General features: G+C 38.3%; 1 protein-coding gene and 1 pseudogene across 8 annotated transcripts in view; one reads left to right on the forward strand and one right to left on the reverse strand.

Moving 5' to 3' along the window:
• The window catches only part of ATRX (ATRX chromatin remodeler), a 314554-nt gene that overhangs the window by 269446 nt on the left and 17485 nt on the right, over positions 1–27623 (reverse strand). The gene's annotated exons all lie outside the window — the stretch shown is intronic.
• Positions 8309–8711, forward strand: LOC125931777 (fatty acid-binding protein 5-like; annotated as a pseudogene).

The raw sequence follows: 27623 nt of genomic DNA on the forward strand, positions 1-27623 counted from the left end.
AGAAACAACTTTTTAAAAGGGAATACAACGGAGTAACAAAAAATTGGAAGAAAAAGCACTACAACCTCACTAGTAATCAACAGAATGAAAATTAAAACACTGTAAATCAAGTAACAGTTGTTATCAGTCCTTCCTGGGCCAGGTACCACCACCATTCAAGCAGTGCACTAGGCCCACCCTAAGGCCAGTAGCCCCCTCTGCATCATTTTCCTATGTTTGGTTAGGGAGAACCCAGGATATTGAGGGAAAGAAAAAGAAATGAGATATACCAGACATAACTGCAACTATTTTGTTTCAATGAAGAAAGTTATTTTACAAAATTCTGAAACAAACTTGCCTCTAGGATAAAGATACCAAGAGTGTATGATTTCTACTTTTTCCCATAACCTTGCTTTGGAAAAGTTAAATGTACGAAAAATTACCGAGTTACTCCGAGTCCTTAATCTTAAATTAGAAAATGGAACCAGATCAAAAGATACTATGTATCAACCCATGGCACACAGAATTTCTTGTAACCAAAATTCAAAAATAAGAATATCATTCTATATTCTTGTCCCATCAACAGATTATAAAAGAGAAAAAAATTATTCTTTAGAAAGGAGTACAGCAAACCAACAAAATAGTGATTTTCTCACTCATTCCAACCACAAAGCCAACTATCACATGAATCCATGCTGTAGCTGACCAAGGTCAGGACTGGATAAGTCAGCACAACCCATTAATATTACTACTACCACATGTAAAAATTAAAACGAATACAATCAGTAGAACTTTCTCCCTCTGTGAAGGATAGCACTTTTAGGCATAAACACGTTTGTCTTATATTATAAATTAAGAAACCAGGTAGAAGCCCAATGGTAAAAAAAAAATGTGAATACTTAAAAAATTTTGCTCATTCTTTTGAAAAATCTTCTTTGAGGTGGGTGGGATTTTTGCAAACAGCTAAATGTCATTTAGAGTCAAATATGGTGAATTATCAGGTTGGATAAAATAACTTTTTTGCCAAAATCTCAAATATTCCTTAACATTTTCTTGCATGACTTCTACATTGACTACAAAAGGAGAGTTCTCAAAATGTCCTCAGGAATAACATCATCACTGATATCAGTATGGTGTACTGAGAAGGGAAGTACCCATCTGCATATAGAAGCTCTGATGTCACCTTTTAAAATCTGCCTCATTTCTAGAATCACACTTTTTTTAAGCTTACTTTTTTTAATGTTTATTCATTTTTCAGAGAAACATAGTGCAAGCGGGGGAGGGGGAAGGGCAGAGAGAGAGTGAGACACAGAATCCCAAGCAGGCTCCAGGCTCTGAGCTATCAGCACAGAGCACGACATGGGGCTCTAACTCATGAACTGCAAGATAATAACCTGAGCCAAAATCAAGAATACATGCTTAACCAACTGAGCCACACAGGCGCCCCTGGAAACAGTATTTTAAACACAACAAACCATTTAAGGAGAGACAGACCAAGTGTGAGCAGGGGAAGGGCAGAAAGAGAGGGAGACACAGAATCCCAAGCAAGCTCCAGGCTCTGAGCTGTCATCACAGAGCCCAATGCGGGGCTCGAACTCACGAACTGCAAGGTCATAACTGCAAGGTCATGACCTGGGCCAAAGTCGGACACTTAACCAACTGAACCACCCAGGTGCCCCCCAACAAACCATTTAAAATGTGACACTTATCAATACTTTTGTAAACTAAACAATCTTCCTAAGGCAAAACTGCATACATTAATTTATTAGTTTCATAACTGTGAACTATTACAAAGGATATTTATATTAAATCCAGACATGATTGTCACTCTCTTCATCCCTCTACCAAAACGTGAAGCTAACTTAACCAGTACTATATAGGTTACTTAACTGTAGGTCCTAGTCCTTAAACCAATCTTTTTAAGAGTGGTTAAAAATCTGCATTGAGGGGGGTGCCTGGGTGGCTCAGTCAGTTGAGCATCCAACTTTGCCCCAGGTCATCATGATCCCGCACTTCGTGGGTTTGAGCCCTGCATCAGGCTCTGTGCCGAAGGCTCGGAGCCTGGAGCCTGCTTTAGATTCTGTGTCTCCCTCTCTCTCTGCCCCTCCCCTACTCTGTCTCTGTCTCCCAAAAATAAACATTAAAAAAATTAAAAATCTCCATTGAGGAAGAATGTGTACCGCCTTCATGCTCACAGTTACACAATTATAACATGGGCTTGTTGCTGATGACCTGTAAAAATTGACCTATCTGCCAGTGGATCATAAAAACTTTAATTCCTACTGTAAGCTAACCATATCATGAATGACTAGATTTTAGACAAATTTTGAGTCCTAATGTCAATATTTTTAACTAAGGGCTGTGTTCTTTCCCTTGAATGTGTTACTAATTTTTTTCCATGAATAACTGTGGAATTACAAAAATTTTATGTGTACTCTTTTGTACTTTTATTTTGGAGATGTATATGCATAGAGGAACTAGCCATTTTTTGAATTAAATTTTTCATTTTGAGATAAATGGAGAGTGACATGCAGTTTTAAAAAAGATTCTGTGTATTCATTACCCAGTCTGCCACAATGGTAATGTATTAAAAAAAAACTATTTTTCACATTTAATCCATTCATGCATCTGTTCCCACAGATGGGCTGCTGTGTTTAAGGCACACCATGGACCATACAGTCTCTAAAATTTGGTAATATGACCATGGGTGTGATCATATTGACCAAAATAGGTTTTTTAATGGAAAAAAGAATGGTAAACAATTTAAAAATTTTTGTTCACTTCATGACTATTTAAAATAGCATATTATCCAAATTGGAAAGAGTTAAATTATTTCTGTTCACAGATGGCTTCTTATATGTAGAAAATGGCTCCTGGGTAGCTCAGTTGGTTAAGCATCTACTCGATTTCAGCTCAGGTCATGAACCCAGGGATCTTGGGATCAAGCCCCACATTGGGTCCAAGCTGAGAGTGGAGTCTGCTTAAGGTGGAGCCTGCTTAAGATTTTCTTTCTCTCTCTCTCTCCCTCCCTCCTTCCTCTCCCCCCACCTCATGCACTCTCAAAAAAAAAAAAGTTCAAGATGTCACAAAAAAATTGAGATAGTTAATAAATAAATTCAGTAAACTTAGTGGATACAGTATCAACCACAAGAACTAATTCCATTTCTACACACTAACAATGAACAGTCCAAAAAGGAAATTAAGAAAACAATTCCATTTACAATAGCATCAGAAACAGTATTTTGGAATAAATTTAATCAAGGAGGCAAAAGACTTAAACACTGAAAACTGCAAAACAGCAATGTTTTCATTGCTGAAATTGAAGACACAAATAAATGGAAATATAGTTTCTATGGGTTAGAAAAAATTAATATGACAATACTACACAATACTAAAAGTTAAAATGACAATACTACACAAATGACCTAGAAATTCATTTCAACCCCTATCAAAATCCCAACAGCATATTTTGCAGAAAACAGAAAAGGCCATCCTAAAATTCATGGGGAAGCTCCAGGAATCACAAATAACCAAAACAATCATGAAAAAGAACAAATTTGGAGAACTCACACTTCCTGATTTCAAAACTAACTGCAGAGCTAAAATAAATGAAACAGTACAGTATTGACATAAGGACAAATTTATAGGCCAATGGAACAGAAACACCAAAACCCTTGTGTGCATATGGTCAATTGATTTTCACCAAAGGTGTCAAAATCATTCCATAGAGAAAGGGCAGTTCTTTCAATAAAAGGGCTGGAAAAATGGGATATCCACATGCCAAAGAATAAACCTGGACCCTTACCTGATATAATAAAAATTAACATAAAAGGCAACAAAGAACTAAACATACTAGCTAAAACTATTAAATTACTCAAAGAAAACACAGGAAAGAATCCTTGGGACATTGGATTTGGTGATGATTTTTCTTTTTTTATTTTTTTTAACATTTATTTTTGAGAGACAGAGAGAGAGAGAGAGAGAGAGTTGAGCGGGGGAGGGGTATAGAGAGAGGGAGACACAGAATCTGAAGCAGGCTCCAGGCTCTGAGCTGTCAGCACAGAGCCTGATGCGGAACTCGAACTCACGACTGAGCCACCCAGGCGCCCCTGGATTTGGTGATGGTTTCTTGAACATGATATCAAAAGTACAATGCAACAATAGAAAAAAAAATAAACTGAATTTCACTAAAATGAAAAACTCCTGTGCATCAAAGGACACTATAAAGAGAGTGAAAAGACAACCCACAGATTATGAAAAAATATTTCCAAATCATATATCTGAAGTGGTATTAACATCCACAGTATTATATAAGAAAATCCCAGAACTCAACAACAAAAAACAAATTTAAGAATAGTCGATGGTCTTGAATAGATATTTCTCCAGAGAAGATGTACAAAGATCCAATAAGCACACAAAAAGAGGCTTACAACACTATAGGGAAAACAAATCAAAACCAAAATGAGGTACCATTTCACACCCATTTTTATTACAAAAAAAAATGGGAAAAAATGAGTGCTGATGAGAATGTGGAGCTATTATAACCCTGGGTGTATTGCTGGTAGGAATATCAAATGGTGGGCCCACTGCAGAAAAACAATATGGTAATACCTCAAAAAGTTAAACAGAATTACCACAGGACCCACGGCTCAGAGCCTGGAGCCTGCTTTGGATTCTGTGTCTCCCTCTCTCTCTGCCCCTCCCCCATTCATGCTCTGTCTCTCTCTGCCTCTCAAAAATAAAGAAACATAATAAAAACAATTTTTTTAAAAGAATTACCATATGATCCAGCAATTCCACCTCTAAGTATATATCCAAAAGAAAGTTGGAAATCAAACAAATATTTGCACACAAATGTTCATACCAGGATTATTTACAATGGCCAAAATCCATCAAAAATAGGTGAACGGAAAAATAAAAGGAATAAAAGGAAATGATATTGCCTAAAAAGAAATGAAATTCTGACACATGCTATAACATAAATGAACTTTTAAAACATACTAAATGAGCAAGCCAGACACAACAAAAGGAAAAATATGTAATTCCACTTGGTTGATGTTCCTTGAAGTCAAATTCATAGAGACAGAAAGAATAGAGGGCTGGAAGGGGGAGGGAATGCAGTTATTGTTTAATGGGTACAGTTTCTGTTTGGGAAATGATGAAAAAGTTCTGGAAATGGGGAGTGATGATGGTTGCACAAGAATGCCAATATATTTACCTAAACCCACTGAATCATACACTTAAAAATGGTAATTTTTTTTTTACTTTAAATGTTTATTTTTGAGAGAGAGAGACAGAGTGCGAGTGGGGGAGGGGCAGAGAGAGAGAGGGAGACACAGAATCCTAAGCAGGCTCCAGGCTCTGAGCTGTCAGCACAAAGCTCAAAGTGGGGCTCAAACTCACGAGCCATGAGATCATGACCTGAGCCAAAGTTGGATGCCTAACCAACTGAGCCAAGGTGCCCCTAAAATGGTAAATATTTTAAAAGATATTTAATACTATCAAGTAAATATTATAAAAGAAAGTTGGTGTTGCACCTGGCCCCTAAAGATATGAACAAAGAATGTACTAACTACAGCACTATTTACACTAGAGAAAATTTGGAAATAACCCAATTATTCACAAAAAACAGAATGGATAGATTATATGTTCACATAAAAGAATACTATATAGCAGTTAAATGAATGAACTAGAGCAACATGAGTCAATATAAAGAAACTAAAAATAGTTCAAATGGAACTTTAGCTTTATCTACAAAATTCTAATAATCTAAAATTCTGAAACAAATACCATTAAATTTTAATTACCACATTCATTAATAATAAAACAAGTATCTTCACATATTAGTCCACAAAACAATCCCCAACAAATTCAAAAAGATTGAAGTCATACCATGCATATTTTCTAACCACAATGCTATGAAACTATAAGTTGACCCCAACAAAAAGTCTGGAAAGACCACATTCACATGGAAGTGAAATAACATGCTACTAAACAATGAATGGGTCAACCAGGAAATTTAAAAAAGTACATTGAGGGTCGCCTGGGTGACTCAGTCGGATCTGACTCCTGATTCCACTTCAGGTCAGGATCTCATGGTCATGAGATCGAGCCTCATGTCAGGCTCTGTGCTGAACATGGACCCTGCTTAAGATTCTCCCTCTCTCCCTCTGGCCCTCCTAAGCACGTGCCTGCCTCTCTCTCTCTCTCTCTCTCTCTCTCTCTCTCTCTTTCTCTCTCAAAAATAAAGTATATGGAAATGAATGAAACTGAAAACACAATGGCTCAAAGCCTGTAGGAGGAAGCAAAAGCAGTTCTAAAAGAAAAGCTTACAGCAATATAGGCATACCTCAAGAAGCAAGAAGAATCTCAAATAAACAATTTAAATTTACAACTAAAGGAGCTAGAAAAACAAAAGCTAAATCCAGCAGGAGAAAAATAATAAAAATTAGAGCAGAAATAAATGATACAGAAACTAAAAAAAAAAAAAAAATAGAAAAGATTAATGAAACCAGGAGCTGGTTCTTTGAAAAGATAAATAAAATTGATAAATATCTAGCCACACTTATCAAGAAAAAAAGAGAAAGGACTCAAATGAATAAAATGACAAATGAGAGAGGAAAAATAACAATCAACACCACAGAAATACAAATAAGAGAGTATTATGAAAAAGTATATGCCAAAAAATTGGACAACCTACAAGAAAGGGATAAATTCCTAGAAACATAAATTACCAAAATTGAAACAGGAAGAAACAGAATATTTGAACAGACTGATAGCCAGCAAAAAAATTGAATCAGTAATCAAAAAACTCCCAAGAAACACAAGTCCAGGACCAGATGGTTTTACAGATGGAATTCTATCAAACATTTAATAAAGAGTTAACACCTGGTTTTCTCAGACTATTCCAAACGGTAGAAAAGGAAGGAAAACACCCAAACTCACTCTATGAGGCCAGTATTACCCTGATACCAAAACAAGATAAAGACACCACTAAAAAAGATAGCCACAGGTCAACATCCCTGATGAACACAGATGCAAACATTCTCAACAAAACACCAGCAAACCGAATCCAACAGTACATTAAAAAATCACTCACCACGATCAAGTGAGATTATTCCTGGGATACAAGAGTGGTTCAATACTCAAAAATCAATCAACATGATATATCACATCAATAAGAGGAAAGACAAAAATCATATAATTTCAATCGATGCAGAAAAAGCACCTGAGACAGTTCAAAATTCACTTATGATAAAAACTCTCAACAAGTAAATTTAGAGGGAATATACCTCAACATAATAAGGGCCACATATGAAAACCCCACAGCTAATATCATCCTTTAATTTTTTTAATGTTTATTTTTGAGAGAGAGACAGAGCGTGAGCAGGGGAGGGGCAGAGAGAGAGGGAGACACAGAATCCGAAGCAGGCTCCAAGCTGTCAACACAGAGCCCGATGTGGGGCTCGAACTCACAAGCAGTGAGATCATGACCTGAGCTGAAGTCAGATGCTTAACCAACTGAGCCACCTAGGCATCCCTAAATATATTTTTTTAAAAGATGCTCAACACTCATCATCAGGGAAATGCAAATCAAAACTATTAAGTCAGAGAAAGACAAACAACGTATGATTTTAGTCATGTGTGGAATTTAAGAAATGAAACAAACAAGCAAAGGGAAAAAAAGAGAAAAATTAAAAAACATACTCCTAATTACAGAGAACAAACTGATGGTTACCTGTGGGGAGGTGGGTGGGAGGATGGGTTTAAATAGGTGATCAGGATTGAGGAGAGCATTTGTGATGAACACCAGATGATATGTGGAATTTTTTTTGCTTTTTTAAAAGTTTATTTATTTATTTTGAGAGAAAGAATGCGAGCAGGGGAGGGACAGCAAGAGGGGAGGGAGAGAGAGGGACACAGAGAGACAGAGAGACAGAACCCCAAGCAGTCTCCTCACTGTTAGTGCAGAGCCTGACACAGACCCGAACTCATGACCCACGAGATCATGACCTGAGCCAAAATCAAGAGTCAGATGCTTAACCAACTGAGCCACCCAGGAGCCACTCATGGAATTGTTGAATCAGTGTATTTTACACCTGAAGCTAAGATAACACTGTATGCTAACTAACCAGAATTAAGTAAAAACTTTAAATAAAAAACTTATCTTGTAAGCAGTGCCCTACAGGTCCCGGCATCCTAGGTGAACCTGGTTTGCACAGCCTGGTCCAGGGGAATGGAGGGTGGGATTAGAAGGTGTGAGGCAAAGCACACTTCCCAGGACCAAGTGCCCTGCTTCCTGCACTAGACCCTGTTCCCCACGCCCACCATGGCTACAATTCAGCAACTGGTAGGAAGATGGTTTTAAGGATTATATGAAGGAAGAGTAAAGACTTTCCTGAATATATTAAGGAAGGACAAATGGGAGTGGCACTGTGAAAAATGGGCACAAAGGCCAAGCCAGATTGTGTCATCACTTCTGACAGCAAGTCTCTCACCATAAAAACTGAGAACACTTTAGAACGGTTTTCTTGTAAAATGGGAAAGAGGTTTGAAGAAACGACAGCTGATGGCAGAAAAACTCAGAATGTATTCAACTTTCCATACAGTATATTGGTTCAACACCAGTAATGGAATGAGAAGGAAAGCACAATAAGTAGAAGATTAGGATATTATTGATGGAATGTATTATGAATGGTGTCACTGGTACCAGGATATACGAAAAAGTATAATGAAAATCCCACCATCACTTTAAAGAGGAATTAACTGTCAAAATGAACAAGCTCAGTTCAATGAGCAAATCTACATAATGCTTCCTTTTTTTATTTCATTACTGTGTTCAATTATCTCTATCACAAACATTTTACATGTAACTACCCAAGAATTGACTTTATTAGGATCATCCCTTTGGTTAGTAGATAAATGTGTGCTAACAAAACCTAAGCAATGTAAAACACATTACTTTGCTCTGACTCCCTTACGGTAACTTTTGAAAAAATTGTCATCACCTAAAAGGTAAATAAAGTATGTGAAGAAATGGATATTAAACTACAACTTTATTAAATGCTAACAAAAAGTGTTTAATGTGGTTATCTCTTTTTGCCTATGAAATATTTAAGGGAAAAATGACTACTCATTGTAGAACAAGGTGCTATGAAATAGACACTCATATATGGCCAGTGTAATACAAGGATTTAGAAAAGAACTTGGGAAAAGCCTTTGATCTTATCCTAAATAATTCTGCCTATATCTTAACTAGATAAAGAAAATAATTCTAAATAAATAATTTTAATCACAAATGATAACAATCTATGAGTTATATACAGTGACACAAAATCTATAATATGTATAATAATGTTTGAGTAAACAGGTATGCATAAGTTATACTTTTCCAAAAATGTTCATCTTTATTCATTTTCATCTTTATCATTTTATATATACTTATTGACATTAGTTTAATTTTTTAATAAAGCATTTTATGGACACATGAAATTACCTGAGTTCTCCCGTTCTACTGCTCATGTTTAAACCACTGCACTTACCACACTATCCTTACTTGGATTCAGGAACAACTAAAGATAACTTGCTAACAATAAGAGAAATAATTTTAAAATCAATTCCTAAAACTTCCAACTAAAATTAGAACCTGATCCTCACAAAAATCAAGACCTGAAAGGGGTTACACAAACATTTAAAACAAAGAAGAGCACCAAAATTAAAGCCACAGACAATTATGCCATTTCACACAGGTCCATTTATTTAAAAAAAATAAAAAATAAATAAAATACTAGCCACTCAGCTACAACATGTAAGGGGCTTACAAGTCCTCACTCTTATGCTGACAAGAAAAAAGATGAACAAACTGAAAATCAGTATCTTAGATCCTTTAGAGGCATGAAGTCACAGGGCAAATCACTACCAAGAAACCCAGGGGCGCCTGGGTGGCTCAGTCGGTTAAGCGTCCAACTTCGGCTAAGGTCATGATCTCGCGGTTTTTGAGTTCGAGCCTCACGTAGGGCTCTGTGCTGACAGCTCAGAGCCTGGAGCCTGCTTCAGATGCTGTGTCTCTCCATCTCTTGGCCCCTCCCCTGCTCATGCTCTGTGTCTGTCTGTCTCTCAATAATAAATAAACGTTAACAAATTAAAAAAAAAGAAAAGAAAACCAGAGAGACAGGCAGATACAGCTTATCTGGTATGGGAACACTTCAACAGTAAGTTATGAATCATTAGAGGCCAAGAATGTATTAACTTGAGAGTTAAAAAAAAATCCGGGAGTCCCAGTTTTAGGTGGGGGGCCCACACTTTGCTGGGTTTACCTCTAGGAGCCCCCATAAGGTTTTCAGGTTTAAACAGTTAAGATCTGTAGAAAATCCTCTTGTGCCTTTAGCAGAAGGGGAAAGTAGCCATACTGAAATAGCCCAGAGCATTCTCTTAACAAAGTCATGCTGTATCAAGGTATATTACTTTAATAGGACAAAATCTACCTGAAGGAAGAGCAATTCAATTAGACAACCTCAGCCTCTTCTGGTCTTCCTGTTTCACCCAACAGTGGGGGACAGCTAAGAAATACATCTCAAGGCCTCAGCCCAAAGACTCAAGACCACTAAAAATAACTGAGATTTAATTTCAAGATTAAAGAATACTATCCCTCCCTAACTCCTTTATCACATTAACATAGATCCAGTATAATAACTGAATTTCAAGTGAGCACAATACAAACTTTGTTTTAGAAGGAATTCTTGGGGCGCCTGGGTGGCTCCATTGTCTGACTTCAGCTCAGGTCATGATCACGTGATTTGTGAGTTTGAGTCCCACATGAGGCTCTGTGCGGACAGCCCGAAGCTTGGAGTCTGCTTCAAATTCTGTCTCTCCCACTCTCTCTGCCTCTCCCCTTCTCGCATTATCTCTCTCTCTCTCCCAAAAAATAAACGTTAAACAAAAAAAAAAGAAGGAATTCTTGAGGTGCCAGAGTGGCTCAGTCAATTAAGCGTCTGACTCCTGATTTTGGCTCAGGTCACGATCTCACGATTCCTGAGATCAAACCCCATCGATCCCCATGAGCCCAGAGTCGAGCTCTTGTCCTTGACAGCATGGAGTCCTCTTGGGATTCTTTTCTCCCTCTATCAAAATAAATAAATATTTAAAAAAAGAAGGAATTCTTAGAGAAACAGAAAGAAAATAGGGAAAAAATAATTATAACAAAGAAACTATAAGGGAATGAATCCTCTGGTACCTACAGCTACAGCAAACAACACATAGCCCAGTTCCTAGCTAGATTAACATAAAAGTTCACAAAGTTCACACTAAAAGTGAACAACTTCAGGACACCCGGGTGACTCAGTCAGTTAAGCATTCAAAACTTGGCTCATGTCATGATCTTGTGGTTCATGGGTTTGAGTCCCACATCAGGCTCTCTGCTGCCAGCTCAGGGTCTGCTTTAGATCCTCTGTTTCCTACTCTCTCTGCCCCTTCCCCACTTGCGCTCGTGCTCTCTCTCTCTCAAACATAAACAAACATTTAAATAAGTAAGTAAATAAATAAATAAATAAAGCCAATATCCTCAATTCCCACTACCAGAAACATCTGGCTTCCAAAGAAATTACAAGTCATGCCAAAAGGCCAAAGGAGAGGTACTGGGTGGCTCAGTCAGTTAAGCATCTGACTTCAGCTCAGGTCATGAAATCTCTAGGTTCCTGAGTTCAGGACCCATATCGGACTCTGTGCTGACAACTCAGAGCCTGGAACCTGCTTCAGGTTCTGTGTCTCCATCTCTCTCTGCCCCTTCCCTGCTCACGCTCTCTCTCTCACTCAAAAAACAATAAACACTAAAAGACTTTTTTTTAAAAAAGGTCAAAAAAATAACAAAAGAAAACAAGAAAAACCAAAATCTAAAGAAACAGAGAGCAGCAGAACCAGACTTATTTAAGACACAGACTTTTGGAATTATCAGGAGAATCTAAAATAACTATGGGTAATATTAACGGAAGAAATAGACAACATGCAAGATCAGATGGGTAGTGTAAGCAGAGAGAGGAAAACTCTAATAAATAAACAAGAGGAAATGCTACAAATCTGAAACACTGTAAAAGAAATAAAGAATGCCTTTGATAAGCTCATTAGTAGACTGGACACAGTCAAGGAAAGAATCAATGAACTCAATGAGGAAAGAAACAGTGACACTGATAACATGTCAAAAGAATCTTTCCAAGCAAACAACAAAAAACCTTTCCAAAATGAAATAAAACTGAAAAAAAATGGAACAGTAAAACTAATAACTAGGGGTGCCTGGGTGGCTCAGTTGGTTGAGCATCCCACTCTTAATCTCAGTTCAGGTCATGATCTTGCAGTTCATGAGATTGAGCCCTACATCAAGCTCTGTGTTGACAACGTGGAGTCTACTTGGGATTCTCTTTCTCTCTCACTTCCCCTTTCCTACTCCCACATACATATGCCCACTCTCTCGCTCTCAAAACAAATCAAAAAGCTTTAAAAAATCACTTAAAACAAAAACTAATAACTGTAGGACAATTACAGAAATTGTAACATATATGTAACAGGAATACAAAGGACAAAAGAAAAAGGAGAAGAAATGGTTGAAATAATAATGGTGGGAAAATCTTCCAAAATTAGTAACAGATACCACAAATTCAGGAAGCACAAAGAACACCAAAGCAGGATAAATACCAAGTATCTACACCTAGCGGTATCACATGCAAACAGAAAACCAAAGACAGAAAAATATTAAAATTAGCCAGAAGAAAAAGACATCTTATCTACAGAAGAACCAAGATAAGCACTATATCTGATATGTTGTCAGAAACCACACAAGCAGAAAGAGAGTGGAATATTTTTAAAGTGTTGAAAGAAAAATAAAACACCAATCTAGAATAATGTATCCAGCAAAACAATCCCTCAAAAGTGAAAACAAACTACTCTTTCTCAACAAACAAAAGCTGCAGTAATCTATCAACAGTAGACTTGCCTTGCAAGAAACGTTAAAAGCTCTTCAGAGAGAAAAAAAAAATTATACAGGTCAGAAACACAAATCTACATGAAGGAAGAGCATTAGAGAAGGAATAAATGAAGGTAAAATAACATCTTTTATTTTTCTTATTCCTAACTGACCTAATAGGTAACTATTCAAACTAATAGACGCAAAAATGTACTGGGTGATTATAGCTTATGGGTAAGGAAAGTAATCAAGAGAGAAGGGCCAACATGGCGGAGAAGTAGGGGCATCCAAAGTTCCCTCATCTCTCAAAGCAGTACTGAAGCCAAAGGACTTTAAACTCCAAGAGTCCAAAAGACAAAGAGACAAGAGTCACTTCCAGGGACCCACTGGGACAATCCGATGGGCCATAGGTGCATGACTGGAGACTGGGAGAGATAAAACGAATGGAGGGGAGGGATCCCCTTCTGCAGAGAGACAAAGAGAAGAGAAAGAGAGGCTAGGAAAGCATAGGGCTGTCTCTGGACAAGAAAAAAAAAAAAAAAAAAAAAAAAACCATGGACCAGAGCGCAGAAAGTTCCAATCTCTGAGGGGCTTTCTCCAGACTGGGGCCAGCTGCCCTGATTGCACACCTGGGGAGGAGGGGAGCCAGCCTCGGACTCATTGGCTAGGTCAGGGGCATGGTCCGCAGTAGGAGAAAGCAATCCCCTCCCTGGAGTGCTGTGAGACTAGGGTTTATATCCACTGGAAAGACAAAGACTGCCTGCGCCCACCAGCCAGAAATCATATATGGGGCGGCACAGAGCGGCACTCCCCCAACACGGGGTGCACTGTGCAGGAGTCTGAATCCCAGCCAAGCACCAGGGAGGCATGGGAGTTGGTGGAGCAGGACAAACCTCCCTGTTTACGCCTGCGGCACAGTGAGGACTGCTTGAACAGAGTGGTTTGGGACACCTGGTCCATGGAGGAGAGACTGGGGAGTCGTCATTTTTCTCCCATCACCAACAAGGTGGGGCTTCAGGGAATGGACAGCAGGCCCACAGTGGAGGCGGGACGGCATACACCAAAACACGCCCTTCTGTGGCTGATAACTGCATATCTACTCGAGCAGGATTGAAGGTGACAACCACACAGCCCCTTCTCCAGATCAGTGCTGTTGCATTGCCTGATTTAATTCTCGGACAATTCTTATTATATAAACATATTCTTCCTTCCTTTCCTCCTTATCTCTTCCCTCCTCTAGTCTGGTTACTCTGGTTGTTGGTTTGTTTAAGCAGACATATTTTATCCATTTTTTTGACACATGCTTTACACTTCCTTCTTTATTTTCCTTTCTCTCTCTGGATTAAGCCATACAGTTTATGTCTGATCAATTTTATTTTCTCTTTTTCCCCACCTCCTTCCTTATTTTCCTTACTCTCTCTCTGGATTAAGCCATATAGTTTCTTGGCTCAATTTTATTTTCTTTTCTTTTTCCCCGCCTCCTTCTTTATTTTCCTTTCTCTTTCTCTCTGGATTAAGCCGTGTAGTTTCTCTGCCTGGCCAATTTTTGTTTTTTCTTTTTCCACTGCCCCTGTCATTTCTATCCTTGTATGGGATAAGGTCTCTTCCATCAACACTGCCTCCACCCTGTTGTTGACTTATAGCTGGTGTTTCTGATTTTTTGTTTTTGGTTGGTTGTTTGTATGTTTTTGTTTTGTTTTTTTGTTTCTTTTTTCTTTGTTTTCCTTTCCAGTGCTACTTCAACGAAATCAAAGCACACCTGGTGGAGGGTCCACAACATCACTACAAGTAGGGAGATAAAGTAACCAAATACTCTCCAAAAAAACACCTCCTGAAGGGCCAGCCCCGGACAGTGTATGACCCCTCTTTAATATAGTAATGCCCACAGGGGCAGGCACATAACAAGCTTTTAAAACACATAAGGGACAGGGGCGCCTGGGTGGTGCAGTCGGTTAAGCATCCGACTTCAGCCAGGTCACGATCTCGCGGTCCGTGAGTTCGAGCCCCGCGTCAGGCTCTGGGCTGTTGGCTCGGAGCCTGGAGCCTGTTTCCGATTCTGTGTCTCCCTCTCTCTCTGCCCCTCCCCCGTTCATGCTCTGTCTCTCTCTGTCCCAAAAATAAATAAAAAACGTTGAAAAAAATTTAAAAAAAAAAAAAAAAAAAAAAACACATAAGGGACAGCAAACTAGCCAAAATGACAAAACAGAAGAATGCTCCTCAAAAGAAATTCCAGAAAGAAATGACAGCTAAAGAATTGATCAAAACACATATAAACAATATAATTGAACAAGAATTTAGAATAATAGTAATAAGACTAATTGCTGGGCTTGAAAAAAGCATAGAAGACAGCAGAGAATCTACTGCTGCAGAGATCAAGGAAATAAAAAATAGTCATAATGAATTAAAAAATGCTGTAAATGAGGTGCAAAATAAAGTAGAGGTGGTGACAGTGACTACTAAAGAAGCAGAGGGAGGAATACGTGAAACAGAAGAGAAATTTATGGAAAAAGATGAAGCTGACAAAAAGATAAAAAATTCTGGATCACGAGGGGAGAATGAGACAACTAAGTGATTCGATGCAAGGGAACAATATACGTATCATAGGAGTTCCAGATGAAGAGAGAGAGAAAGGGCCAAGGTGTACTTGAACAAATCTAGCTGAGAACTTCCCCAATCTGGGGAAGGAAACAGACACTGAAATCCAGGATGCACAGAGAACTCCCTTCAGATGTAACTTGAATCGATCCTTTGCATTACATATCATAGTGAAACTAGCAAAATACAAAGAGAATTCTGAAAGCAGTTAGGGATAAACAGGCTTTAATCTCCAAGGGTAGACACATAAGAGTAGTAGCAGACCTAACTACTGAAACTTGGCAGGCCAAAAAGGAGTGGCAGGAAATTTTCTTTGTGCTGAATAGGAAAAATATGCAGCCAAGAATCCTTTATCCAGCAAACCTGTGGTTCAGAAAAGTAACAGATAAAGGTTTTCCCAAACAAACAAAAACTGAAGGAATTCGTCACCACTAAACCAGCCCTACAAGAGATCCTAAGAGGGACTCTGTTGCAAAGACCACAAAGGACCAGAGACATCACTACAAGCATGAAACCTACAGAGAACACAATGAATCTAAACCCTTATCTTTCAATAATAACATTGAATGTAAATGGACTAAATGCTCCAATCAAAACACACAGGGTATCAGAATGGATAAAAAAATAAGACCCATTTATTTGCTGTCTACAAGAGACCCATTTTAGAACTGAGGACACCTTCAGATTGAAAGTGAGGGGATGGAGAACTATCTACCATGCTACTGGAAGTCAAAAGAAAGCTGGAGTAGCCATTCTTATATAAGACAAACTAGATTTTAAACTAAAGGCTATAACAAGAGTTGAAGAAGGGCATTATATAATAATTACAGGGTTTATCCATCAAGAATAGCTAACAATTATAAATGTTTATGCACCAAATTCGGTAGCACCCAAACATATAAAACAATCACAAAAATAAGAAATCTTATTGGAAAGAATGTGGTAAATGCAGGGATATTAAAACTCCATTTACAACAATGGACAGATCATCTAGACAGAAAATCAGTAAAGAACCAATGGCCCTGAATGATACACTGGATGAGACGGACTTGACAGATATATTTAGAACTTTTCATCCTAAAGAAGCAGAATACACATTCTTCTTGAGTGCACATGGAAGACTCTCCATGATAGATCACATACTGGGTCACAAAAAATCCCTCAATAAATATAAAATAATTGGGACCATACCATGCACACTGTCAGAACACAATCCTATGAAACTTGAAATCAACCACAGGAAAAGTCTGCAAAACCTCCAAAAGCATGAAGGTTAAAGAACATCCTACTAAAGAACAAATGGGTCAACCAGGTAACTAAAGAAGAAATTTTTAAAAAATATGGGAACATATGAAAATGAAAACACAACAATCCAAATGCTTTGGGATGCAGCGAAGGCAGTCCTGAGAGGAAAATACACTGCAATCCAGGCCTATCTCAAGAAACAAGAAAAATCCCAAAGACAAAATCTAACAGCACACCTAAAGGAAATAGAAGCAGAACAGCAAAGATACCCCAAACCCAGCAGAAGAGAAATAAAGATAAGAGCAGAAATAAAATAGAATCTAAAAAAAACTGTAGAGCAGATCAATGAAACCAAGAATTGGTTTTTTGAAAAAATAAACCAAATTGATAAACCTCAAGCCAGGCTTCTCAAAAAGGAAAGAGGACCCAAATAGATAAAATCACAAATGAAAATGGATTTATCACACCCAATCCATCAGAAATACGAGCAATTATCAGAGAATACTATGAAAAATTGTATGCCAACAAACTGCTCAACCTGGAAGAAATGGACAAATTCCTAAACACTGACACACTACCAAAACTAAAATGGGAAGAAATAGAAAATTTGAATAGATCCATAACTAGTGAAGAAATTTAATCAGTTATCAAAAATCTCGCAACAAATAAGCGTCCTAGACCAGATGGCTTCCCTGGGGAATGCTACCAGACATTTAAAGCAGAGTTAATACCTATCCTTCACAAGCTGTTCCAAAAAATAGGGAAGGAAAACTTCTAGGCTCATTCTATGAAGCCAGCATTACCTTGATTCCCAAACTAGACAGAGACCCCACAAAAAAGGAGAACTACAGGACAATATCTCTGATGAATATGGATGCAAAAATTCTCAACAAGATACTAGCAAAATGAATTCAACAGCATATAAAAATAATTATTCACCATGATCAAGTGGGATTCATTCCCGGGCTGCAGGGTTGGTTCAATATTCACAAATCAATCAGTGTGATACATCACATTAATAAAAGAAAAGATAAGAACCATATGATCCTGTCAATAGATGCAGAAAAAGCATGTGACAAAATACAACATCCTTTCTTAATAAAAATCCTCAAGGGGAGCATGGGTGGCTCAGTCAGTTAAGCGCCCAACTTCGGCTGAGGTCATGATCTCACAGTTCATGAGTTTGAGCCCTGCGTTGGGCTCTGTGCTGACTGCTCAGAGCCTGGAGCCTGTTTCAGATTCTGTGTCTCCCTCTCTCTCTGCCCCTTCGCCACTCGTGCTCTGTCTCCCTCTGTCTCAAAAATAAATAAATAAATAAAAACATTAAAATAGTGTTTTAAAAAAAAACCCTCAAGAAAGCTGTGATAAAAGGAACATACTTAAACATCATAAAAGCCATTTATGAAAAGCCCCCAGCTAATATCTTCCCCAATGGGGAAAAACTGAGAGCTTTCCCCCTGAGATCAGGAACACGACAGGGATGCCCACTCTCATCACTGTTGTTTAACATAGTGTTGGAAGTCCCAGCATTGGCAATCAGACAACAAAATGAAATAAAAGGCATCAAAATTGGCAAAGAAGTCAAATTTTCACTTTTCGGAGACACGATATTCTGCATGGAAAACCTGAAAGACTCCACCAAAAGAGCTGGATTCAGCAAAGTCACAGGGTACAAATCAATGTACAGAAATCAGTTGCATTCTCATACACTAATAATGAAGTCACAGAAAGAGAAACAAAGAAATTGATCCCATTTACAATTGCACCAAGAACCATAAAATACTTATGAATAAACCTAACCAAAGATGTAAAAGATCTGTATGCTAAAAACTATAGAAAGCTTATGAAGGAAATTGAAGAAGACACAAAGAAATGGAAAAACATTCCATGCTCATGGACTGGAAGAATAAATATTGTTAAAATGTCAATACTACCCAGAGCAAGCTACACATTCAATGCAATCCCAATCAAAACTGCATCAGCATTCTTCTCAAAACTAGAACAAACAATCCTAAAATTTGTATGGAACCACAAAAGACCCCAAAGAGCCAAGGTAATATTAAAGAAGAAAACCAAAGCAGGAGGCATCACGATCCCAGACTTTAGCCTCTACTACAAAGCTGTAATCATCAAGACAGCATGGTGTTGGCACAAAAACAGACACATAAACCAATGGAATAGAATAAAGAACCCAGAATTGAACCCACAGATGTATGGCCAACTAATCTTTGACAAAGCAGGAAAGAGAATTCAATGGAAAAAAGACAGTCTCTTCAGCACATGGTGCTGGGGGAACTGGACAGCAACATGCAGAAGAATGAAACTAGACCACTTTCTTACACCACTCACAAAAATAAACTCAAAATGGATTAAAGACCTAAATGTGAGACAGGAAACCATCAAAACCCTAGAGGAGAAAGCAGGCAACAACCTCTTTCACCTCATCCGCAGCAATTTCTTACTCAACACAGCTCCAAAGGCAACTGAATCAAAAGCAAAAATGAACTATTGGGACCTCATCAAGATAAAATGCTTCTGCACTGCAAAGGAAACAATCAACACAACTAAAAGGCAACCAATGGAATGGGAAAAGATATTTGCAAATGACATATTGGATAACGCACTAATATCCAAAACCTATAAAGAACTCACCAAACTCCACACCCTAAAAACAAATAATCCAGTGAAGAAATGGGCAGAAGACATGAATAGAAACTTCTCCAAAGAAGAGATCCAGATGGCCAACAGACACAAGAAAAGATGGCCAACATCACTCATCATCAGGGAAATACAAATCAACGCCACACTGAGATACCACCTCACACCAGTCAGAGTGGCTAAAATGAACTCAGGAAACAACACATGCTGGCGAGGATGTGGAGAAACAGGAACCTCTTGCACTGTTGGTAGGAATGCAAACTGGTGCAGTCGCTATGGAAAGCAGTGTCGAGGTTCCTCAAAAAGTTAAAAGTAGAACTACCCTATGAACAAGCAATAGCACTACTAGGAATTTATTCAAGGGATAGAGGAGTGCTGATGCACAGGGACACATGTACCCCAACATTTATAGCTGTGCTTTCAACAATAGCCAAATTATGGAAAGAGCCTAAATGTCCATCAACTGATGAATGGATAAAGAAGATGTGGTTTATATATACAATGGCATACTACTTGGCAATGAGAAAGAATGAAATCATGCCATTTGCAGCAACGTGGATGGAACTGGAAGTTATTATGCTGAGTGAAATAAGTCAGTCAAAGAAGGACAGATATGTTTTCACTCATATGTGGATCTTGAGAAACTGAACAGAAAACCATGGGGGAAGGGAAGGGGAAAAAAAAGTTAGAAACAGAGAGGGAGGGAGGCAAACCACAAGAGACTCTTAAATACAGAGAACAAACTGAGGAGAGGGAAAATGGGTGATGAGCATTTAGGAGGGCACTTGCTGGGATGAGCACTGGGTGTTGTACGTAAGCCAATTTGACAATTAATTATATTTTTAAAAAGGAAAAGGAATCAAGAATACTGTTACAAGGTACCTATACTACTTGTGAAGTGATATACAGGTATCCCCCACTTTTCTAATGTTAGTGTCATGCTACTTCACTTTTATGAAAGACCTACATTAATATTTGTTTTAACTAATCAAAAGAAATTCAAAGAGGATTTTGACTCTTACAGAAAAAAGCAAAAAGTGAAAACAGCATTTAACGTTTGTTCTGCAGCAAGCTGTTATTACAGAGACAGTACACACGCTGAGCAGCAATAGTAGCACTACCAAGCTCCTTCCCTGGGAACTACACCCAGCCTCTATCTTTCAACTGTGTTTCCAAGAATTTGCGATTTATCTCAATTCATCTTGTGAATCCATTAGTAAGGTGTGTCCTAAGGTATCAGGAAAAGCCTAAAAAGAGGGTTTTTTGGGGGGTCTGGGAATGCCTTAAATTTTTTCCATACAAATTAATGGTAATTGCTTCTTCATGGTAAGCTATTTCAGCTTATAAAAGGTTTCATAAGAACACTCTTCTTTAAGATAGTAGGGGAAAACTGTAGTATTATTTAAAAGTGGACCCAACTCTTGGTTTAGACTCAGGTCATGATTTCATGGTTTGTGAGATCCAGCCCTGCTTCAGGCTGACAGTACAGAGCCTGCTTCGGATTCTCTCTCTCCCCCTCCCCTGCTTGCTCTCACTCTCTCTGTCTCTCTCTGTCTCTCTCTCTCAGAAAAATAAATATCTTTTAAATGTTCAATTAAAACCAAAGGTGAAAGGGGGAAGTTGAAAAAGGAAACAAATGCAAGCATGGTACATATTAATCCAACTCTACATCAAATTTCACTTTAAATGTGAATGATGAATATACCAACTAAAACAGGGTGTCATATTATCAGGGTGTCATTTATCTCCAAGAAACCCACTTTAAATATAGACATTGATTACAAATAAAGGGATGCTAGGAAAAATGGGGAGTTGTTATTTAATGGGTATAGAGTTTCAGGTTTTCAAGATGAAAATATTACAGAGACTGGTTACATAACAATGGAAATGTATTTAACGCTACTGAAATATACACTTAAAGGAGTTAAAATGACAAATTTTATATGTATTTAACCATATATTTTGTTTTTTAAATAAAGGGATGGGGGCGCCAGGGTGGCTCAGTCGGTTAAGCATCCGTCTCTTGATTTCAGCTCAGGTCATGATCTCATGGTTGGTGAGTTCAAGCCCCACGTTGGGCTCTGTGCTAACAGTGAAAAGCTGTTTGGGATTCTCTCTCTCCCTCTCTCTCTCTGCCCCTCTCCTGATCACATACATGTCCCCTCAAAAATAAATAAAATAAACATTTGAAAAAAATAAAAGTTACAAAAAATATTTTTAGCATTTTAAATCTCCAAGTATCTTCCTTTTCTAAGGACACAGAACTACTCTAAGAGACCAGTTTCAGTTCATCTGACTCCATGTCTAATCTGAGAAAGCAGCTAACAGTTTAAAATATATCACTCTGATAATCTACTTGAAAAAACATACAACTTTGTACATTTGCCCACTTTACTCCTGCTTTAAATACCAAGAATCAGGGCACCTGGGTGGCTCAGTCAGGTAAGCAGCTGACTTCGGCTCAGGTCATGATCTCACAGTTCGTGAGTTCAAGCCCCACGTCGGGCCCTGTGCTGACAGCTCAGAGCCTGGAGCCTGCTTGGGATTCTGTGTCTCCCCTCTCTCGGCCCCTCCCCTGCTTGCACTCTGTCTCTGTCTCTCTCAAAAATAAATAACCATTAAAAAAATTTTTAAAAATACCAAGAATCACCCTCAATGATGATAACATTTAGGGATTTGACAAATACAGGATGAAAACAGGCTACACAGAGGGTGGTGTAATTACTATTAAGAGTAATATCTGGGGGCGCCTGGGTGGCTCAGTCAGTTAAGCGTCCGACTTCAGCTCAGGTCACGATCTCACAGTCTGTGAGTTCGAGCCCCACGTCGGGCTCTGGGCTGATGGCTCAGAGCCTGGAGCCTGCTTCCGATTCTGTGTCTCCCTCTCTCTGCCCCTCCCCCATTCATGCTCTGTCTCTCTCTGTCTCAAAAATAAATAAAAACGTTAAAAAAAAAATTTTTTTTAAAAAAAGAGTAATATCTGACATCTAGTTTTATATAAATCTCCATCCCTTCCTATTTTCCTACTTTATAGACTAAAGCTATTTGCTTGAGTTTAATATTTACCATATGCTTTTAATCATTTCACTATATCATTATTATTCTTTAAAAGAAGTTGATCATATTACTCTAAAGGGTTTTATAGTATTTGATCTTCTAGGTTATAAAACAGCAAAAAGTGAACATATCAGTATAGCATAAAAATCCTTTTCAAATTAAAAAGATTTTTCAAATCTGATTCCAATAACCTTCCTTTTTTCACCTCTACCTCCCATATTCTCTCCAATCACATTTAATGTCTCACTGTTCTCAAGACACAAAAGGGCCTAGATACGACCTTTCCACCACCTAGAACATCTCCCCTCCTTGGCAACACCTACCACCTTGACTTAAGTACCAACTCAAAACTGCCATTTCTCTCTCTCTCTGGAAAATTCTGCCATCAACTCTCCAAGGCAATTGTTTGCTGTTGTTCCACATTTCTTGGTTCACACCAATGTAACTCACTTAACTACATCACAATATACTTCAGTCATTTACTCCTCCACCTAGCTCAATATTAATCATCTGTGAATCCCTATCATCTAGAATAGTGGTTCTCCAACAGGAGGATTTGCCATTCCCACACGCTCACTATCCAGAGGAACCTTCTGACAGTGTCTTTAAACATTTTTTGTTGTCAAAACTGGTGGGGGGGGGGGGGTGTTACAAGTATCTACTGGACAGAGGCCAGAGATACAATGCATACCCAGGACAGCCTCCCACAACAAAGAATAATCTAGATCAAAATGTCTATAATGCCAAGATTGAAAGAAAGGCAACCCCGGTCCCACTCTGTCAGATAACGACCAAACAGGTCAAAACACCCAACCACAATTCTTTAAGACTATGATCCACATCACTCCTTTTGGCATCTGCAAGTTGCACTAGGAATGCGGGTGACTGTCTTCATGGCTGCCATCTAGCAAGGGAGTGGGACGTGGTAGGTGCATAAAGTTAAAACACCATAGTGCTGTCATATCGAAGTTCAGCAGCTTTTTCTATTCCCTGTTGGTTGTGTGTTTTTTATTAGAGTTCCAAAAAAGTAGATTCTTTTACTAGTGTAATTATTGCCTTTATGAAGTGACAGAATTTTGGAGTTACCTGCTCTGCCACTGTATATGATGTCACTCCTGGTGTGTTTGTTGTAATCCCTATGCCAGTACCACATTTTCTTAAAAACTATAGCTTTTTGTGAAATATACTTGGGCATCAATGCCCACATTGTTCTTCTTTGTACTATCTTGGCAATTCTTGAACCTGCACTGTTCCTTTTTTTTTTTTTTTTTATTTCAGAGAGAGAGAGACCATGAGCTGGGAAGAGGGGTGGGGGGAAGAGGAGAGAGAGAATCTTAAGCAGGCTCCACCCTGAGCATGGAGCCCGATGCATGGCCTGGGATCATGACCCGAGCCAAAACCAACAGTGGTTTGCTCAACTGACTGAGCCACCCAAGTGCCCTGTCCAAAGCATGTAAAGGCAAATATACTATCTACAGCCACCAGGGCAAAGGATAACAAGTAGGCCAGGCACTTGACAGACATAAAAGATGGGAAGAAAGAAGCCAGATAGATACATAAGGAGGGGCACCTGGGTGGCTCAGTCAGTTAAGCATCTGACTTCGGCTCAGGTCATGATCTCGCAGTTCACGAGTTCGAGCCCCACGTCAAGCCCTATGCTGACAGCTCAGAGCCTGGAGCCTGCTTCAGATTCTGTGTCTCCCTCTCTCTCTGTTCCTCCCCTGCTTGTGCTCTCTCTCTCTTAAAAATAAAGATTTAAAAAAAAAAGAGAGATACATAAGGAAATAAGAGCTCCAAAGAGCTCCATAAAGCTCCAGCACATACAAAGGAATTTGGAAGGACATACCTATGCCCAAGGCTGCACACATACTCAGAAAAATCATGAGAAGGCCAAAAACATTCATCTTTGGCTGACTTTTACCCTCCACCCAATCAGGTAAGTGACAGTTACCAAAGAGTTTTTTTTGTTTGTTTATTTACTTTTGAGAGAAAGAGACAGAGAGAAAGAAACACAGGCGGGAGCAGGGGAGGGGCCAAGAGAGGGAAACACAAACCCAGGCAGGCTCCAGACTCTGAGCTGTCAGCACAGAGCCCGACATGGGGCTCAAACTCACAGACCACGAGATCATGACCTGAGCTTAAGTCGGACGCTTAACCGACTGAGCCACTCAGGTGCCCCACTACCAGAGTTGTAAATGTACAGGCTAAGCAGTGAGAAGTGCCCCAATACTGAGCCAATCTACAAAGACAGAGAGTTGGTTTGGTTTGATTTGGGTTTCTGTTTGTTTTGGGACTGTTATTTTTTTCCTTGTAGGTATTTAAGGAAAGCTCTGTCAAACCACTAACTGACCAATCAGCTACCAGAACAAACAGTTCAGTATACACACATGACAAATATAGCCTTTATGAAAATAGGTTAGAAAGTTCACTAAGCAAAAACTACAGGAAGCAACAACAAACCCTGGGGTGGGGGGCAGGTATTTTCCAGTTACCATATTACAATATTCAAAGTATCCATTTTCAACAAAAAGATACAAACATGCAAAGAAACAAGAAAAGTATGGTCCATTCACAGGGAAAAAAAAAAAAGGAAGAAATTAACAATACTGTCCCTAAGGAGGCCCGTATGTTGGAATTAGTAGGCAAGGGCTTTATTTCTTTAAGCTTTTTAAAAAAATTTTTTTAAGTTTATTTAATAATTACTGAGAGGGGGGAGGGGCAGAGAGAGAGAGAATGACAAGCAGGCTCCGCACTATCAGCACAGAGCCTGATGTGGGGCTCAAACTCAGAAACTTTGAGATCATGACCTGAGCCAAAATCATGAGTCAGATGCTTAACCAACTGAGCCACCCAGGTGCCCCAGCATGCAATGCCTTTAAATCAACTTTTAAATACATTCAAAGAGCTAAAGGAAACCAGCATGTCTCACCAAGATAAGAATATTCAAATAAAGAAATTCTAAAAAGGAACCACATAAAATTTTGGAGGTAAGTAGTATTATAGCACACATGAAAAAATCACTATACAGGTTCAATACAACAAGGATAAGAAAGAACAAGTGAACTTAAAGACAGCACCAATTGAGATTAACCACTACAAGGGAAAAAGAAGGAGGGAAAAAGAAGGAGGGAAAATGAACAGAGCATCAGAGACCTATGAGACACCATCAAGCCCAGCAACACATGCATAATGACAGTCACAGACAAGAAGAAAAAGGAGCAGAAAGAATATTTAAATAATAATCAAAACATGCCAAATTCATGAAATACATCAATCTACATATCGAAGAAGCTCAATGAATTCCAAGAATAAACAGAGATACACATTGGGACAAAATACAATTAAACTGTCAAAGCCAAAGAAAATCTCAAAATCAATGAAAACTGACAAGTACAAGGGATCCTCATCAAGATTAATAGTTGAACACAATGGGGGCGCCTGGGTGGCTCAGTCAGTTAAGCGTCCGACTTTGGCTCAGGTCATAATCACAAGGTTTGTGAGTTTGAGCCCCGTGTCAGGCTCTGTGCTGACAGCTCAGAGCCTGGAGCCTGCTTTGGATTCTGTGTCTCCTTCTCTCTCTGCCCCTCGCCCACTTGTGTTCTGTCTCTCTCTTTCTCTATCAAAAATAAATAAATGTAAAAAAAATTTTTTTAAATAGTCGAACACAACGGAAACCAGAGAACAGTGAGATGACATATTTGAAGTGCTGGGGAAAAAAGGTCAACCAAGAATTCTATATCTAGCAAGTACATCCTTGAAAAATGAAGAACTATGTCAAAAATCAAAAGCTGAGGAAATGCATTGCTAGTATACCTGCACTACAAGAAATGCTAAAGGGACTCCATCAGGGTGAAATAAAAAGACGCCACAGTATAACTTGGAGCTATATCATAAAACAAAGAACAATAGGAAAAGTAACCACATTAGGTAAATACCAACACTACATTTTTCTTTCTTTTTTTTTTTTTTTGATTTATAACTAAATCTCTTTACTTAGCTGATAATCAAAAACATCCCAAAAAAGAAAAACCCAAGACCACTGGCTTCACTGGTAAATTCTACCAAACATTTAATGAATAATTATCACCTCTCAAACTCCTCCAAAAAACAGAAGAGTAGGGAACACTTAACTCATTCTACAAAGCCATCATTACCCTAATATCACAGTCAGACAAACACATCACAAAAAAAGAAAACCACAGGCCAATATCCCTTATGACTACTGATGTGAAAATCCTAAACAAAATACTAGTTAATAATGTAAAAATCCTAAACAAAATGCTAGCAAACAGAATTCAATAACTCATCAAAAAATTATACACCAATGACCAAATGTGATTTATCCCAGGAATGAAAAGTATGACACAAAAATAAATGAATGTAAAATACCACGTAAAACAGAATAAAAGGGTAAAAATCACATAATCATCTAACCTGACACAGAAAAAGCATCTGACAAAATTCAGCACACTTTCACAATAAAATCACTCAGAAAACTACAAAGAGAAAGGAACTTCCTCAACTGGATAAAGGGTATTCATGAAAAACCCACAGCTAACATCACATTTAATAGTGAAAAAGCTAGATTACAACCTAAGATTAAAAACAAGTATGCTTGTTTTTGCCATTTCTATTCAATAGAAAAGAAAAAGAAGAAAAAAAGATTAAAACAACAAAGGATGAAGTAGTTTGTAGATGATGTGATCTTATACATAGAAAATCCAAAAGAATCCACAGAAAACTATTAGAGATAATAAATGAATTCAGCACAACTGCAAGATGTAAGATCAGTACACAGAAAGCAGTTATATTCCTATACATTAGCAATGAACAACGCAGAGAGGATATTAAGAAAATACTTCCCAGTTAAAAAAAAAAAAACACTTCCAGTTTACAACAGCATCAAAAAGAATAAAATATATAGGAATAATTTAATCAAAGAGACTCAAAACTTGTACAATGATCATTAAAAAATATTGCTTAAAGAAATTAAACAATTCCAGGGGCGCTTCACTGGCTCAGTCAGAAGAGCTTCCAACTCTTGATCATGGGGTCGTGAGTTTGAGCCCCACATTGGGTGTAGAGATTATAAATGAAATGAAATGAAATGAAATGAAATGAAATGAAATGAAATGAA

The sequence above is a fragment of the Panthera uncia genome, chromosome X, assembly GCF_023721935.1.
Source record: "Panthera uncia isolate 11264 chromosome X, Puncia_PCG_1.0, whole genome shotgun sequence".
Classification (NCBI taxonomy): domain Eukaryota; kingdom Metazoa; phylum Chordata; class Mammalia; order Carnivora; family Felidae; genus Panthera; species Panthera uncia.